Source organism: Ambystoma mexicanum, chromosome 7p (assembly GCF_040938575.1).
Source record: "Ambystoma mexicanum isolate Mex_15411 chromosome 7p, UKY_AmexF1_1, whole genome shotgun sequence".
NCBI classification, from domain to species: domain Eukaryota; kingdom Metazoa; phylum Chordata; class Amphibia; order Caudata; family Ambystomatidae; genus Ambystoma; species Ambystoma mexicanum.
The window spans coordinates 902,388,593-902,406,541 of NC_090939.1; the positions used below are offsets into that span (position 1 = coordinate 902,388,593).

At 45.4% G+C, this 17,949-nt stretch overlaps 1 protein-coding gene across 1 annotated transcript in view; it reads right to left on the minus strand.

Moving 5' to 3' along the window:
- Nucleotides 1-3,552, minus strand: part of TAGLN3 (transgelin 3) — a 223,585-nt gene extending 220,033 nt beyond the window's left edge. The window contains exon 1 of the mRNA XM_069637181.1: nucleotides 3,395-3,552. The gene's annotated coding sequence lies outside the window, so the exon portion shown is untranslated. The remainder of the gene's footprint in view (nucleotides 1-3,394) is intronic.
- Between the last annotated feature and the right edge of the window lie 14,397 nt (nucleotides 3,553-17,949).

Sequence of the window (17,949 nt, forward strand, 5' to 3'; positions counted from 1 at the left end):
GTACATAATCTCTATAAAGTTGCAACCTATATACAAATATAATGTCCATTCCGACCTGTTCAAGCAGGTTACTTGCGATTACGGACAGGTAGACACATTAATTGGGCTATGCAGGGATTCTAAATTACAGAAAAAGTAGCCACACAAAAGAATACAATCTGCGGTTCCATTGATAAATAATAAATAAAATAAAAGCTTAAAAAACTTTGGAAAAAAGTTTGACTACCACTGCCCTAGGGTTACTCTCGCTTGCATCAGTCGTTTGCCCCCTCCCCTTTTATTGAAGCATTCCAGATTAGCAGGATGACAACAATCACATTCACTGCCATAACACATCACACAGAACCCCACACCCAACGTCACAGCACTAGTCACCTGTGAAAAAAGCGTTACTTGCATGTCATGGCATATGTATCTTGCAAAGTTCGCACTCAATGCATCATGTTTGTTCAGACTGCAGTCTAAAGAACTCACAGCGCACCTGAAGTGCTTTGAAAACATGACAGGCGCTATACAAATATCACAACATAAAATGGAAAGGGGTTCATGACTCGCAGCTTTTATTTCTGAGGCGAGCACACCCTGTAATGAGATATTGTGAGGTTATTTTAACGTGATGTATTTATAAAGCTGTAACTACTTTTAAATGCAAAGAGGTTAATTGGTAGTGTTTTTTTGTTGTATCCCAGGACCGTCCGAAGTAATATTACAAAAAATGTGAAAGGGTTATAATCCTACAAATTCTTTTTAAATTGATGTAGAGAATGGTTGTGGCAGCTAGGCATCGCCGTGGGGTGCATTACCACATGGTAATTGCCCCAGGGCACAGGGCACAGGTTAAGGCCCTCCCTCTGCTTTGTCCTTTAACTTGGGCTCCAGCCCATTGGCAGGCCACAAAACACCCTCCTCGGTGGTTATTCATTTTCATATGTCCTGTCCCTTTCTGTAATAGCACGGCAGGCTGAAAAACAATGTTCTGAAGGGTTGCTCAGAGCAGTGCCAGTGATAATCACCAATTCAAAACCTGCCCTCAATCGCTCAAGTTTTGTATCTGACATATTGGGGGGGGGGGGTATGCTGTAGCACTTGTGTAGTGCCTGTATTCATAGGATTAGTCCCATGCTGCTGTATGGGGTCAACCTCTGGGATTTGGAAGACTAACTGGCAGACCTAAATCCAGCTTTAGGGCTGCCTAAATGGACCTCTATTGAAGCTTTCCATCTCTCTTCATGTGTCTGTATATAGAGAGTTCACTTCTGAAAGTAGGACTGCCCTTAAAATACTTCCACAAACTCTACATGGCGGAGCAGAGCACTAAGAGACGGAAAACATTGACATTCCGGTCAGATAGCACAGCGAGCTAAGCGCTCGCCCCTGATATCTGTGTGCAGCCTGCAATGAAGGTTCGAATCCTGGCTGGGTCAACTCAGCCTTTCATCCTTCTGATGTAGGTAAAATGAGCACCCCTCTATGGGATAATAATGTCTTCTGTTATTTGAGCGCTCCGAGACCTATGGGTGTGTATCGCTATATTAGAAATACATTATTATTACTGGGAATAAGTGGTGCCATCTTCTCCTTAAATTCAGAGAAGTTATGGGATGGACCTACCAGGGCGTCATCCGATTTTTAAAAAACATTTGAAATCAGTTGGGTGAATGGCAGACCATCGGTTACAACAGTAGAATCAATGATCTGGGTCGTTGAATAAAAGGAGGCATGTTTTAGCCTGCAACTGTGTTTGGACGAGGAAGAAATAAGACAGAGCACTCGAAACTAAGGCTGTGACCAGTCCCTACTATGCTAAGACATGTGGACTGGCCTATAGCACAATAGGGCAACGCCCGAACCAAAAACGCAAAATGCTAGTGTGGGCCAGTTTTTTGGCTCAAAGTGGGCCACATTTTGTTGGGCCATGTGGACCACACTGAAAAGTTACTTTGCCATGCAGCTATTAATTTTGACCAGTGTTACTGAATGAATATTCTTTAAAATGCACAATTTGCATCACATTTTTACAAAAACATCTCCAAAACCTACCCCGTGGGTACTACTCAAACAGACTGTCACGAAAGGAATGAATTGCCATTTGCAACTGTGAGCCACTTTATCATTTGTGCCCGAGACAATGTCATGCCCCAGTCCGACCCGGCCTGCACTGATGCAGTGCAGGACCAGAAAAATGACCGGAAAACGAAAAAGGCTCCTGTTCAGGGCCACTTGTAAATCCTCAATAAACATTGCATCTCTAACTAGATAAAAGGATATACATTTGAAAGCCAACGGGAATTGAACTTGGGGTAACATATAACAATATATTTTTTTTGTGAGGCTATGCATTCGTTTGTGTTGGGTGCTTTTGGCAAACAGATTTATAAATGTGATGTTAAACTGGTATGTAACCGTTGACAAATTGTGCAATTTGAATATACATTTCACCTATTGTTTGCTTGATTTGTTGGTGCATTGTATAATGACAGGCTTCGAATGGAGATTTCAGTATGTAATGGATATGGGCTAATCGATTTCCCGAGAAATAGTATTGAACAAAACTAGCTGAGTGCTGTCCCTTTCCCAATGTCATGAAAACACAGCAGTGTCAGTCATTCAGTGCTGAAATTAAAATGTTAATACGGTACGCTACATGACTATATCCTTAATTTTAGCATCGTAGGTTTAAAACGGGTACATCAAACTAATGAAACTGCCCCGAAACCCCACCCCTTATAGCGCTTCGAAGAGGCAAACACGACACATAAACATCATATAATTACGCGTGCATGAACAGATTCCAACATCTAGCTCTTGTCACGGTTCATTCACACGTAGGAATAACATTCATTGTATCAATCATTTCGAAAGTTACAGCAATCTCTGTGTGGTAGATTTTATGACGCAGTACTGATTAAAGTTACAACGCTAGTAACGAAACAGTTCCTCCACACCACCTGCAGTTGTTATATTTGGGCGCGTGCGCCAGAGCCTCGTTTTGTTGGATAGAAATATCTGCAGAGAGAAATGAGCAAGTTTGCCTCGAACACACAAAAAAATGGGATCTTCCGTTTCCAGCGCCTACGCACTTGCTTTAACAAAAGCCGGCCGCAATAAATACGCGCAGCTAGGAAGTCTACGACGCGAAGAACCGTGTTTGAGGGAAACGGCGAGGTGAGGGACTAGGAGAGAGGTTTTTTGAAAGTAAAAAAATGTGTTACCCGGTAAAACAACATAGCAGTTTGGGTGTGCTACAAAATGGCCAGATCACCGCAGTCAACTCTGCCTTTAATCCTTTTGTGGACACAAAATAACTACCAGTACAGCTCTTTTAACAGTATCGTTTATAATTTTCACAAATGTAAGCAAGGCCTTTGATATGGGCGCTGAAGGAGCACGGTACCTGCCAGGCGTCGATGCTCTCCTCCCGGCTCTCCAGTGGTCTCTGCCCAGCTGCTGTGCGCTGCTCCGTGTCTGATGCTTCCTCTCACTTGTGTGGCGAAGACGCGGCCTGGGCGAGGCCCCGAGCTTTAAAAGGCCGCCTGCGACGTACGCCGTGCCCATCTGTCTCACTTTGACACCAGGGGCTGAGCAGGGCCTCCCCAGAAAATCATTAGATCCAGCCTTTTGTTTGCTCGAGCCACAAGACAGCGAGAGTTTCTCCCAAAAGAAGTCAAACAAATAAGCACGTCTGGTTAACTTACTAAAATCTCCCATTGAGCAGGGCCATTTTAAGAATTTTTGGGGCCCTGGGCACGGATATCTTTGCCCCGCCCCCAGCAAACCAAATAAATGAGGTGATTCAAAATAAGCATCTTTACTCCCTTTAAGTCTCCTTACCCTCTTCATTCTTGCTCTAATCAGAATGATAAACAAGTAGCACTTGAAGACCAACATTAGCAGTCTATGAAGTGGTTACTTCTGTTCTAGTATAGATGCAGGATACATTTTATCAATAACATCCAGGAAAGTATGCAGCCTGTATGTAGTATTAATTCAGGACCTTATGTAAAAGGTACATGTAACCCAGAATAGAGAACTCGCATTATCTGCATTACAGAATGTAAAAGTGCTCAAGCATTGATAGAGGAGACAAAATGGATGGAAGTTAAATGTTAAAGGTATTTGTACTGCGCACCGTCACCAACAGAGTTGGTCCCCAGGCGCTCTGGCGGATCTGCAAATGAGAAGGTGGGATGGGTTAGTAGGTGAAGCGGGAGTAGGATAGTGAGAGGAGTGGTGTTCTGTTGGCAACTTCAACTCGGTATACACCGGGTGCTGAGCTTCGGTGCAAGTATTGGATCGATGTCAGTCTTCGTGTGCTGTTGGTGTTGCTTATGTGTTGTTGCGGTGTTGTGAAGTGCATGCGGGATGTTGTGCGAGAGATGGTTGTGTGAGATTTTTGAGTGAGATACGTCTGCAGAAATGCTGAGTTTTTTGTTAGTCGGTTTGTATGAAGGTTAACAGAAATTCAGAAATCTGTCCGAGTGTGGCATTCGCTAATCCTCCCAATTTCATCGGTTGGGCAAATGGGCTACGCCTGGCAGGGTTTGGTTTATGTGGGGCGCTCCCTGTGCTGTTCTAACACGCTTTGTAAGTGTTATGATTGCTCCTCGCCGTTCTATTCTAGCCAGCTCTGTAGGTGTTATAATGCTGATGGATTGATTAATCTGGTTGGATGTCTATTCTCCTCCTAGGGTGCTGGGCTGGTGTAGCGGACTCCTCTCAAACTTTCTATCTAAATGCATCTGCCAGTTTGGATATGGTCCGTCCGGGGGGGGGAGTCAGTGAGACATTTAGGGCTTTCGTCAGGGTCCAAGTATGTGATCAGTCTCTGGAGGTCTCCTTTTATGGCTATTTTCCATGATATCTTATGGTCTGTTGTGTGGTCGGTTCTTTGGGTTCAGTGTTTGTCCTAGGTCATCGCAAAATTTCATTGATGGAATTGGTGTGTTGTTGCAGCCCGGTGGTTTTTTTATTTCGTTTTCTGATTTTGAAAAGTTCTTTTTGTGCGTTTGTTGCTTTGAAGATTCGGTTGTTGTAATGTTTCCTCTTTGCTTTTTGTATTTCCTTTTTATATGAGCGAATCTGTTGCAGGAATTTCAATTTGTTTGCAGTGGTGTTGTTGGTCCTCCATTCAGTTTCTAGTTTTTGGTTTTTTCTTTTCATGGCTTTGAGTAGTGGAGTGAACCATTTTTCTGTTGTTTTCTTACGTGATGGGGTGAAGGGCTTTCTTTGGCGATGTTCTCTAGAGTTGTTGCGATCCAGGTGTGGAGCAGGGCAACTTTTTTTGTCTAGGTCTGCTTCTTCCATGGTTGATGCTTGTGGTTTGCTGAGTTCTAGGAGCTCGGTTAGGTTGGAGTTTTTTTATTGTTCTCCAGTTTCTTTTCATCATGATCAGTGGTTTTTCTTGTTGCTTTTTTGTTGGAGCGGCCGTTGTGATTATTAATGGAATGATGAGGTGGTCGCTCCAGAGTATTTGAATTGGGGGTGCCTTGGTGATGAGATCCTTGTTGGTGAAGATTGCGTCGAGTGTGTGCCCTGCTGAGTGTGTTGCTCCTTTGACTAGTTGTTGTAGGTTCATGGCTGCTAGTTGGGCGGTTAAGGATTTTTGTGTGGTTGTGGTTTCTTCGTCGAACCAGACGTTGAAGTCTTTGAGGATGATCAGATGATTGTACTTGATGGTTAGGATGGTGATTGCTTCCGTGAATGCGTCTATGAAAGTCGCATTGTAGGTTGGTGGTCTGTATATCAGTATGAATTTCAGGTCAGTTTTGGGGTTTACTGATAGCCGTAGTATTAAGGATTCGCATTTATCGATGTTTAGAGGATCTTCCACTTTGATGGCCAATTGTTCCTTGTGGATGATCGCTAGTCCCCCCCCCTTTTGGATTTCCTGTTTGCTTGGATGCATTTGAAGTCTTCAGGCAGGCAGTTGTTGAGGGTGATCTTGTATTTGTCGTCTAGCCATGTTTCGGTTACAAATAGGATGTCTATGGCTCCTTCTGGTAGGAGGTTGTATATTTCCGTTGAATGTTTGGACATTGACCTTGCGTTTATTAAGTTACAGTGGATTCTCTTGGTGTGATTTTGTTTTGTGGTTATTCGTTGTTCAAGTTTGTAGTGTCTGGTCGTGGTGTTTCTGCATTGGTGTTGGTAGGTTGAAGAACATTGATGGCTGTTTCTTCATTGAATCGATCCAATAGGTTGATAACAGGGCTGATCAGTCGTGGTGTTTCTGCTGTGACGCTGCTCGGATGAAGGTCAGTGATGGCTTCTTCATTGAGTCCGACTGTTGGGTCGGAGATAGCATTGTTGGTTGTCGGTGCTTCGCCATATTGTGTGGGATGTTGTGGAAATCAATGGTGCCCCTCTGTACTTGTAATGTAAGGCGTTGGAGCTCTCCCACTCTTTTGTTGAGTGCTCCCATCATTTTTCCTGGTGTTTCGGGAAATTCTTTGCATGACTCGAGGTTTCCGTGTTGAGGCGTCGGTGTTCCGCGGTTGTCGCGAGGTAAGGTGTGAGGTATAAGGATTTTTCTCTTACAGATTTTGTTCCGGTTGTGGTTGCTTTAGGCGGGTTTCCTTCCAATGGGGCTGCTTCTTCTGTGTTCTGTCGGTGTTGTGTGTTCGCGTCTCTTGTTGCACGATCTTGTTCTCTTTTTCAGCACCCTTTTCTGGTTCGGGTCATTTTTCAGTTTAAGGTGCAGGCATAGTAGGGTAGTTGGTCCTCTATGCTGTGTTGTGCAGGCGCAGTGATCTTGTTTTTTTTTCCTTCTCTGGATACGCTGGGGTGCTTTCTAGCTCAGTCTGTCGTTTCTGTCAGTGGGTAGGGTGTGTTTCCTAAGGGTGCACCTTCGGGTAGGGTTAGGTTTTTAACGGTCTGGTGGGATGGGACTTGATTAAGCTAGCTAGTGATGGGTTTCCGGGATTAATAGAGTACTGAGCTAAGCGCAGTTAGATTGGGGCTCTGTATAATGGGAGAAAGGCTTACACTTAGGAGTTGACAGAGTTCTGGACCTATCACTGGTGGATTTGAGGGTCAGCCGAGACAGCGGGGCACGATACTAAGTACAGATGGACTCAAGGGTCCTGCACCGTAGGGAGGAGGCCCACGCCTAGAAGAGCAACAGGGTATCAGACTGAGCAACTGTATTTGAGGTCAGTTGAAGTAGTACTGTTCGATACCAAGCACAGCTAGACCTGAGGATCATTTGAAGCAGTGGAGCGCGATACCAGACACAGCTATATCTGGGAGTCCTGCACAGTGGGCGTCTCCCTTGGGTTAACCGCAGTGAGCTAGGCATGTAGGTTCAGGGGTCATGTACGGGTTGAGGAGTGAGTTTGAGGCGCAGCTAGGACTTACTAAATATCATACCATGCAATCTGGACACAAACGCCAACTAGATTTGAGAGACCTGTATAGAGGGAGAGAGGCCTGTCAATGCAATCTGAACGTCATACAATGCAATTTGGAGACAGAACCCCTGCTGAATTTGAGAGACCTGTATAGTGGGAGAAATGCCTAACCATGCAATCTAAACATCATACAATGCAATTTGGAGACAGAACTCCTGCTAAATTTGAGAGACCTGTGTAGTGGGAGAGAGGCCTATCAATGCAGTCTAAACCTCATACAATGCAATTTGGAGACAGAACCCCTGCTAAATTTGAGAGACCTGTGTAGTGGGAGAGAGGCCTATCAATGCAGTCTAAACGTCATACAATGCAATTTGGAGACAGAACCCCTGCTAAATTTGAGAGACCTGTGTAGTGGGAGAGAGGCCTATCAATGCAATCTAAACCTCATACATGCAATTTTGGTAACAGAGCTCCTGCCAAACCCAAGACCTGTACAGTGGGAGAGAGGCCTAACCATGCAATCCAAACATAACACAATGCAATTTTGAGACAGAACCCCCGCTAGACTTAAGAGACCTGCACAGCGGGAGGGAGGCCTATCAATGCAGTCTAAACATCACACAATGTAATTTGGAGACAGAACCCCTGCTAAGTTTGAGAGACCTGTATAGTGGGAGAGAGGCCTGTCAATGCAATCTGAACATAATACAATGCAATTTGGAGACAGAGCCCCTGGTGAACTGGAGAAACCTGTATAGGTCTATACAGAGGAAAGGCGTCTGTGCCTGGCTAGATTGGTACAGTATTAAATAATGATTAAGTTCGAGGGCGAGGGAACGAGATGCTGAGGGGGCTAATTACCCTCTTTACTTTGCGTTTGGTAAGTGGCTCGGGTCTAGGGTAGAGTAGTTGCTCTACTCCTGACCCAGGCCACTCCTACCTTACTGGTCATTGTAGATGATGGTTGACGGCTGGCCACTGCTTCCCCTGCAGACACCTGCTGACACTTCCTGGACACACCTCTGTTGATGCCGTCCCTGGCCCTAGGCCCCTAGTCGCAGGGCTGCATGGGCAGGAGGCTGCACTGGGGGGAGCAGTGATGAGGGCCGTGTGGAGCAGTGGGTGCAGGTGGGCGGGAGGAGAGAGAGACAAGGAAGAGGGTGCAGGATGGGCGAGGGGCGCTACTGGTGGCGTTGTGGCCTAGTTTGGGCATCAAATGAACACTGAGTGCCCAGAGATGGGCAGGTTCACCTCATGTCGGCTTCCTCGCTGTGGGTGGGGAAACCAGTGTGAGCTGGGTCACTGGACCCCGGCAGCCACAGGCTCGAGGCCCAATATGAGCGTGCAAGGTCCAAAGACCAATGGGAGCGGGGATGGGTGGGTCGGGAGGGCTGGGGAAGCAGGAACTGGGTGCGGGGTGGGAGCTCATTATGGGGGCTCACCTGTGGGGCTCCCACTGCTAATGGAGCTGCGCTCCGCTGCTAATGGAGCCACAGAGACGCTAGTAGTGGGGCTAGGTTGCCCTCACACGGTCCGAGGACCAATGGAGGCGGGGATGGGCGGGTCGGGAGGTGGGAGGGCTGGGGATGCAGGAACTGGGTGTGAGGTGGGAGCGGGCTGCTGGGGGCTCACAGAGGGCCTTGGGCCTACAAGATATTATGGGGGCTCACCTGTGGGGCTCCAGGCATTGCTGCACTCTGCTGCTAATGGAGACGCTAGCAGTGGGGCTAGGTTCCCCTCACACGGTCCGAGGACCAATGGGAGCGGGAATGGGTGGGTCGGGAGGGCTGGGGAAGCAGGAACTGGGCGCGGGGTGGGAGCGGGCTGCTGGGGGCTCACAGAGGACCTTGGGCCTTCAAGATATTATGGGGGCTCACCTGTGGGGCTCCAGGAAGGAGAATGCTACACATACCATACCATAGCATGGATAGTGGATGCAGATTAGAAGCAGCTATCAGTAAGGGGTCTGTATCCAGACAGACTGAGATTAGAAGTGGGACATTGTTTTCAAATAGTGTTGTCATTAGCCTGTAGTGTGCAATGTATCAATCCTCACTATTAGAGTGTAAGCAACACTGTAGCTAGGGAAACCATGAGTGCTGCTTTTCTGAAGATTATATCCTAAAAAAAAGGAAGTCACTCTGCAGGGTTCACAATTTTGAAAGGTTTAGGGACTGGCAATTTTGAGAAGTTAGGCCATACAAGATTAAATGAGATGCCCAGGATCACACACTGGTTAAGGGGTGAAGCTGTGATGTGCCCCAACTCTGCAATTTCTGCATTTGAACAATTTCTTTTCCGGTTATTACCATGAACTAAAATAATCTAATTTTATAAAACTGACTTGGAAAGTACACAAACACATTACCAAACATGCCAATTTTTAAAAACTAAGTATTATGAAAGGGTGTTACGCAAAATGGGAATGATTCTAGCTTCATTCTCTCCATCACCAAGGGAAGTTTATAAGTACCAGCGAACCAATTAATGTGATTTAACAGATTTAATCTGGGGTTGTCTTTTGTATTTTAAAGCATTAAATACTTCCAAAACACTGATTTGTGAAATTGTAATTTATACATTTGCAGAAAAAACGTTGACTTTTACAAAAAGGCAAACCATTTTTTGTGTCAACCGAGCAGACCTTAAAATATGCTTGCCCGACGCCTGCAACATCTGGTCAGCTCTCTTCTGTCTATGTGTCATGATGCCTAGCTCCGGGCATCCGGGCCAGGCCCGTCAGCCCTGGGAGCAGGCATCCAGATGCTTAGGAAAAGCCCAGCAGCCCCGGCTAGGGGCTATCTGGGTACAGTCCTGGCACCGTAGGCACCAGGCTCATAGAAGGGGTCAGTCCTGGTGCCATAGGCGCCAGGCTCATATGCTTACACTTACCTCATGCAGACCATGCTGCTAAGAATCCAAGCCAACGTGAAGCCTGAAGGAACTACTTTACTTCAGGGACTATTTTCTTACTCGGGTGTAGTCTTGGGGGAACTTCTTACCTGGGACTACTTTGAAGGCTATTTAAGCCCGAAGACCAGCACACGCTTTGCGTTATTCTGCATCCAGCAGCGGAACGCTCACCGTGCCTGCAAGTCAGCCTCCAGCCTTCTGCCACGCCTGCCTCGAGTCTGGAGCTCCTAGAAAGGAGAAGGAAAGATTAGAACAAGAACATTACTTCTATTTCTCACCTGATTCCGGATCCATCGCGCCTTCAAACAAGGAAAGAGACGTTAATTTTATACGCGTTGCATCGCCCGCTGTAGCGCCGCACTATTCTCACCAACCTTCGCAGCACCTCCACGATCCGCCGCAGTCTCCATCACATCTTCGCCGAACTCCGGCACCTAAGGGGGACAAAAGAACAGCAAGGTGAGCCGAGAGAATAAACAAAGGCAATCTCTGTTACCACCATAGACTTACCTGATTTTACCGCCGGAGGCATTTTTCATCTCCACGGTCCGGCGCAGTAACCATCTCATCTTCGCCGAACTCCGGCACCTAAGGGGAACAAAAGAACAGCAAGGTGAGCCGAGAGAATGAACAAAGACAATCTGTTTACCACCATAGACTTACCTGATTTTACCGCCAGAGGCATTATTCATCAAGACGTCATAATTTCTCACGCCGCACCTGTAAAAGGAGGGAAAGCAACAGATTAAACACAGGTATCATTTACCGGACAGTGTTGGGTAATACAGACTCTTACTTGAACGCTACCAGCTGCCACGAGGCAATCTTCTCTTGGGTCAAGCTGCAAGATAAAAGGAATCGGACAAGAGTGAATATCAGACATTTTTGAACTCTTACGAACTATATACGTACGGTTCCTCGCCAGGGACCTCAGAGTCAATATTTGTCTGGAACTCTCCCAACTCCTTCGGACCAGTGAAGTAACTGGTTATCTACGCGCCCCTGCATTCCACGCAGGATGGAGAGCTGATCTTTTATAAACATAAGGGGAGACTATGAAAGGAGATATCGGAGGTGATTAGTGGGAAGAACAGTGGGGTGTTATCACTCAAATTCACGGGTGGTTAATTCCCTTTCTCCACTTTCAGGAAAATACTTCTACGGATCAAGCAGACGAAATTAGGAGGGCCAGTCCAATCTGTCATCTCTGCACTACGTGTCACGTTGGTGGAGACCGCAGCTGTCCAGTTCCGATCAACGCCCCTGTGGGAGCTAGGTGAGCGTAACACTACGACGCCTTCCACTGAAATGGCCTCCATAAGAAAAAAGATCAACTAATGGCCAGTGGTCAATGAAAGCAGGAGCGGTTGGGAGCGCTGTTCCTCTACTTTCTTTTTAATTAAGATTTACTGTTCCTATACTTTTCTTTTAAAAAGAAACCATTCCGGAATGTAAGTGTAGGAAGAAGTTGGAGCTTGCACTGCAGTGCACTGAATGTTCCCTTAAACAGCAGGCACATTTGTTTGGGGGGTTATATTGCGCGTGGGGCGTAACTTGGTGATGGGGTTTGTGGGGTGTGGAGGCAGGCCAGCAGGGAACATAGTTCCACTATTTCTTTTCATACACTTGTACCACTGGTAATGGGCTAAACAATGCCACCAGCATGCGAGAAGGCAAACATCACAGAAGTAACTAGTAAGAGATATTACATGATTTGCCCAGGATCACTGTATCGTCTTCTGGCAAAGCCAGGATACAAGCAGGAACGCTTTGGTTGCACAGCCTTGAATTTGGATACTTATTCACCACTTGGTCTAAACGTTTATGCTCATCATTGGAGGTGATTGCCTAGTTTTACAACACCCCATCTGAACAAACCAGTTTCTAGACCTTCATCATACAGATGACATGTTAGTTTGTATAGCAACTCCTATCTGATGCAGGTACATTGCTGATAATAGCACCTGTTGTGTTGCAAAACAAAGTACATATGCAGGCAGGTTTATACACTTCAAACATAGGACAGGCTCAGCCAGCCTTGCTGGAATGTGCTATTCCAATCTTGCATATGAACACACATCCCTGCAATGAGTGCTTAACACACTGAGCTAACTTCTGAACCATTGCAGCACTCAATACATCAATATGCATTTCAACTTTGGCTACTGCACATGTTCAGCATAATTCCCTCAGGAAGGAAAGAATGCTACAGGAGTTTGCCATAAGTAACACACATAATATGTATACCAGAGTGAACATAGAAAGCATTACATAATTAATTGATCAAGGCAGAATGTACTTGTCAAAACAGAAAGGCAATAGGTTTAGAGCCTCAGCAGCATGCAATAAGATATCCTGACGTGTGCTGTTTAAGTCTGGTGAACAATGAGTCTTACTTCTTTAGATCAGGCAGCCTTGTGGGGTACCCCTCCAAGGTGGGGGCCCTGGGCAAGTGCCCCTTTTGCCCTCCCTTAAAAACGTCTCCCATTGAGTCCAGTAAACGACGGCCAGGCTAAACAGTAGCATAGCTGCTCATTCATGACGGTGCATGCTGTCCAGCATGGAGGATTGTTGAAAACACTGTTAGGGAGAATTCTCTGTAAGGCTAATTTCCCAAACCTAGTGAGTCCCCCAGCAGCTTTGCTGGATTCTCGGGGTTTATTTTTTTCTCTCCTGCTAAGAGTGAGATTCTTTTGCTCCCACTCTTAAACATGATTTGAGGTGTTCCTTTAACTTTCCATGTGTTTTATGGGCTATGGGGTCTTTTACTCCATAGGGTCTCATGTGTTTTTTGATGCGAGTTACACAGCACCCTCCGTGCCGTAACCCAGGGGTGTCGTAGCGACCCCCCAACATAGACTCCATACCCTGGGACTGACTACTGTCCCTCAGGGCATGTAAAGTCACCATTGGCTTTATTAGTCCCAAATTATGAACAGAAACCAGTACAAACAATCATATTATGGACGAACTGGTCGGGGCAATTCGATTGCGCCGGGGTCTGTTGTTCGAGGGGGCAAGTCTCCTTCCCCCCTGATCGAGTTTTGGCTGGTGGCAGTGGATACTACTTTTTATATTCGACTGCGAATATATCTCTATGGGATTTTCCCATTGTTCGAGGCTACCAACTTTAATTATTTAATTCTTATAGCCTCGAACATACCGCCGGTTTATTTAATTAATATTCATTCGCTGGTTGGTATTTTTTGCCAGAACTCGATTCTAAAATGGCGTTTGTGTTCTCTTCTGTGACTCCAACCCAAGTCGAGCCCTTTGTTCCACTTTTTGGCGGGCTTCTCCACAGAAGCCTCCAAAAGTGGTGGCACTCCGTCTGGGTACCACAGGGGGTGTGGGAGGGGGTTTAGGCACCCTGGACTGAGTTACCTTGGTAACTCAAGTCGCACTCTTGTGTGATTGGCCCAAGTGGTGAGCCGGCCGGCTCACCACTTAGCATGTTTGATTGACAGCTAGGCTGCATAAAAGCAGGGCTTTGGGGACTGGAACTTCAGAAGTCGCCACAGGACCTAAGAATCTGAGGAGGGAGAAGCTGAGCCAGCCTGCAACGACGACACCACCGGCGGAGCCCTGCTGAACCGTCTCACCACTTTTCCCAACGACAGAGGAGATCTCCAGCCCGGAGAGTCTTCTTCCTTCGACTGGTGGGGATAACCAGTCTACCTTCTTTTCGCCTTCCTGGAGCATCTCATGGCCGCCTTGCCTGTGCCAAGCACCCCGGCAACCGGGATACCACGTCTTCACCACTACCGCGAACCGAAAGGGTAGTACCTTTGTACCGGAGAACTCTGCGACTGGTTTCTTCCCTGGCAGTGCAATGACCTTCATCCTTCCTCCACGACGAGATCTTCTCTTCCTCTAGACGGCGCTGTGACTTGCAACCGCTGCCAGGAACAACTGCCCCCACTGGAGGATCCTCTCCATTTAAGGTACTGTGTTCCGCCTGGCTTCCCTTGCAACCGTTTGAATGGGGTGTATTAAATCCTCGTCTCTCGAACCTGGGTTAGCCTGGGACACCTTAGCTAACTTTGCTGCGTGAACTAAACCTTTTTCGAACAACCTCCACAAACTTCGAAGACTCTGTGTAACTGTCTGATCTTGGGCATCTTCCGCCCGGCTCCCTTGAAAGTGGGCCTGGTGCCTAAACTTCCTTGCTCACCAGTAGACTGTGCCTTCCTAAACTTGCTGTGGTTCTTTAAAAAGTGTTTAGTGTGTATACTTCCATAATTCTGCTTTTCCCTCCCTTTTTATTTAACTTGTTGGAGTGCCATCGAACGTTAAGCGCTCACCTCTGTCTGGAAATAAGTGGTGTTAACTAAGACTTGTCCAACAAGTAATCAAGGATGTACATATGATAATAGTGATTGTGTTTTGAACTTATCATACCAATTTAGTCTGACTAAATGATAAGCCACTGCTCAGCCACAGCTACCAAGTGAATCTGTGTGGTACAGACTGCTACCAAGTGGGTTTACTGCCAAACACCTGTAGTCTTAAATCTTTTGCAGTGGTCCCTAAGGGAACTGCACAGGTTTCTGCCTAACAAACACCGACCCACATTCTGTAGCCCAAAACTATAATGCAGGAAAATCAAAGAATACCGGCAAGTTTAAGCAGCTACATTTGGCTAATCAGTAGGGCAAAGGTATGCATATTTTGCTTATATATTTAAAGTTATAGCCCTCCACCATTCATATAGCATCCCCATTCTAATCTTCAATGTAACCTGCTCTAATGTGTGGGTCTCCATGTCCAATCCACAGGAGCAAAATTCACTCTGTGTTTTTAAAACCACATAGAATATGTTTTAATATAATACATGGCAGCCTGCAACAGCCGTATAAATGTAATTGTATCACAGGTTAGTTATGACATCACTAGGCTCTGTAATCAGTTATAACGCTTCAGCTGTGATGTCACAATGCATGAGTCAGCACAGAGCAGAATTCCGGCTGTCACTGAGCATCACTATATTTTATTAAATCGGTGACAAGCTTTTCAAATTCCTTCCTTGTAAAATAGTTTTCTGTGACACTTTACAGCATTCATTGACAATGAACTACATATAGTATCATGTTTACATTGTGCACTGCTGGAGTTTAGGAGCAGTGAACAAGAATCTGCATGTTATTACTTATTTTGAAGCAGAAAATAAAAACTTGTTTTAGATGCATATTCTTAAATGACAAACTATTTTTCTGCAGTCCATTAGTAGTTGCATATTAGCTTTTTTGAAACCAAGAGTCTACATTGATTACATGGGTCAGCAAATGAAAAATCTCTTGCGTTAAAATAAGCAAGAGGCCATGTATTAAAGGACATGACAGTGCCTGTCCATGTAGTATAAGGAGTAACATATACCCTACCATACGTAAAAAGGCTGTTTCAAGTCACCTCAGAGTTCTGTGACCTTATAAACGAACTTGCCCTTTGGCTTAATTCCTCTATTTGGTCACAAAGCTGCACAGTGACTAGGAATATCTTCGTAAGGTATGGGGTTATTTTCATACCTTATGTTATAAGGATATTTTAAGATAACCCCGCTTTTAATCCTTCCATTGGTAACACCCTGCTAATTCCTCACAATGTACCCTCTTTCTCGCTCCATAACCCCTCATCAGTTTCTATACAATATGTAGCCTGCCTAATATGTGATACACTTGTGTTATCTCTTTTACTCTACTGTGTGGGAGAGGACTATGGAAAGATGGCCAAGGGTGGCCGTCATTGATGGCACAAAGTTGGGCTGGCTGCGCATGAGGGCTAAAACGATGGTGTTGGGAGTGGAAACCTAAAGACCAAAGATCACATTCTTTGTTGAGGTCCCAACTCAGAATTTATTGGGTATTGGTGAACACCATCTCACTGTATTTAGTCAAAGTCTTGAATGGATTATTATTAAACAAGATATTACCCGTAGTATACATTTGTCTGAATAAGTAAGTAAAGCAATTATTTTAACAATGTTACTTTCAACAGATAATGTCCCGTAATATCCAAGAAAGAATATAAAGAGAAGTCTATTGGAATTTGTAGGAAATATATTCATGGTCCATCAGATTAGTTTAACATGAGATGATCAGTTCAACGTGTTTTAGGACTTATCCCTTCATCGGGAGAAGTGTTTTCATATCTGTTAAACAGTATACAAATAGAATACGTTAATGTTTTTATAAACCACACATACATACACCTTCAAGAGTAGTTACTTAAATTTAACATCCTAATAATTGCTATATAAATGTCAAACATTAAATAAATATACAGGGGTCAGATGTGGTATTTTATGAGATCAAATTACCTTTCAAAGAAAGCTAAAGATAAATATTTATTTATTTAGTTATATGCAGGACTTACAAGGCTCTTTTGATCACAAAAGAAAGTACAATAGATAAGAAATCAAATTCGACTGGAAGCAGTGAGCTTCTTGAAATGGGATGAGTTTGAGGGACATTCTGACCATGTTGTGGAGGTGAGTAAATGGAACAGTCACTGTGGACAATACATAACAGGACATACATAGATTAAGGACTACGAATATTGGACATTTTTAAGTGCAGGTAGGCGGTACAGCCTACCTGCTAGAGTGAAGGCAGAAGAAGTGAGGGACAGGGAGTGTTAGGTAACATTTCACTTACTGATGTTTTACCTCTTTATTTGTAGACCGCCCGCCCCCAACTGAATGGGTTGTATGAATTCGGCATTGCATATCTGGATGATATATCAGTCTTCAGACCCACTTGGGAGGAACATGTAAAACACCTTGGGATTGTGTTACAGGCTCTTCAGAAGGCCCACCTGACCATAAAGGCCAGCAAGTGCCCCATTGGACAGGGCTTTGTGGTCTACCTTGGGTATGAGGTTGGTGGAGGTAGAATACAGCCTCTTCCCAATAAAGTACAAGCAGCACAAGAATGGCTGACCCCCACAACCCAAACCCAAGTGAGAGCTTTACTGGGCCCTACTGGCTACTACAGGAATTTCATGGCAGATTATGGTACCATAGCTGCCCCCATGATTGCCTTCACTACTCCAAAAGAAACGCAAGAAGGTCTCTTGGTCTGAAAAGTGTGAGAAGGCCTTTCAAGGCTTAAAGGACTCCTTGTGCCAGGCCCCAGTTCTCATGGCTCCTGACTATCAGAAATGTTTTATTGTGCACACAGATGCCTCTGACACTGGGATGGGTGCAGTTTTATCACAGCTAGATGAGAAAGGCAGGGAACACCCTATTGGATTCATCAGTCACCAGCTTAAGGACAGCAAGCTCAGGTGGTCTACTGTAGATAAAGAATGTGTTTCTATTGTGTGGGCCCTATGTAAGCTGAGGCCCTAGCTCTGTGGGACCCACTACATTGTGCAGAATGACAGACTGACCATAAGCCCTTAAAGTGGCTGATGAATGGAGAAAGCCCTAAATTGCTCAGGAGGTCCATTTGCCTCCAAGGCTTTGACTTCACTATTGAGCATTGGCCAGGTGCCCGTCATAGCAATGCTGATGCGTTGTCCAGAATGTATAACCTACCTGAACATGAGACTCATCCAGGGGTGGATAAAGTCCCCTTGTCCTTAGTCTGGGAGGGGCAAGTGTTGGGTACAATATCACGTACTGCTGTTTTACCTCTATATTTGTGGACCCCCACAACATTTTGCTTTCGTTTCAGCCTCCTGT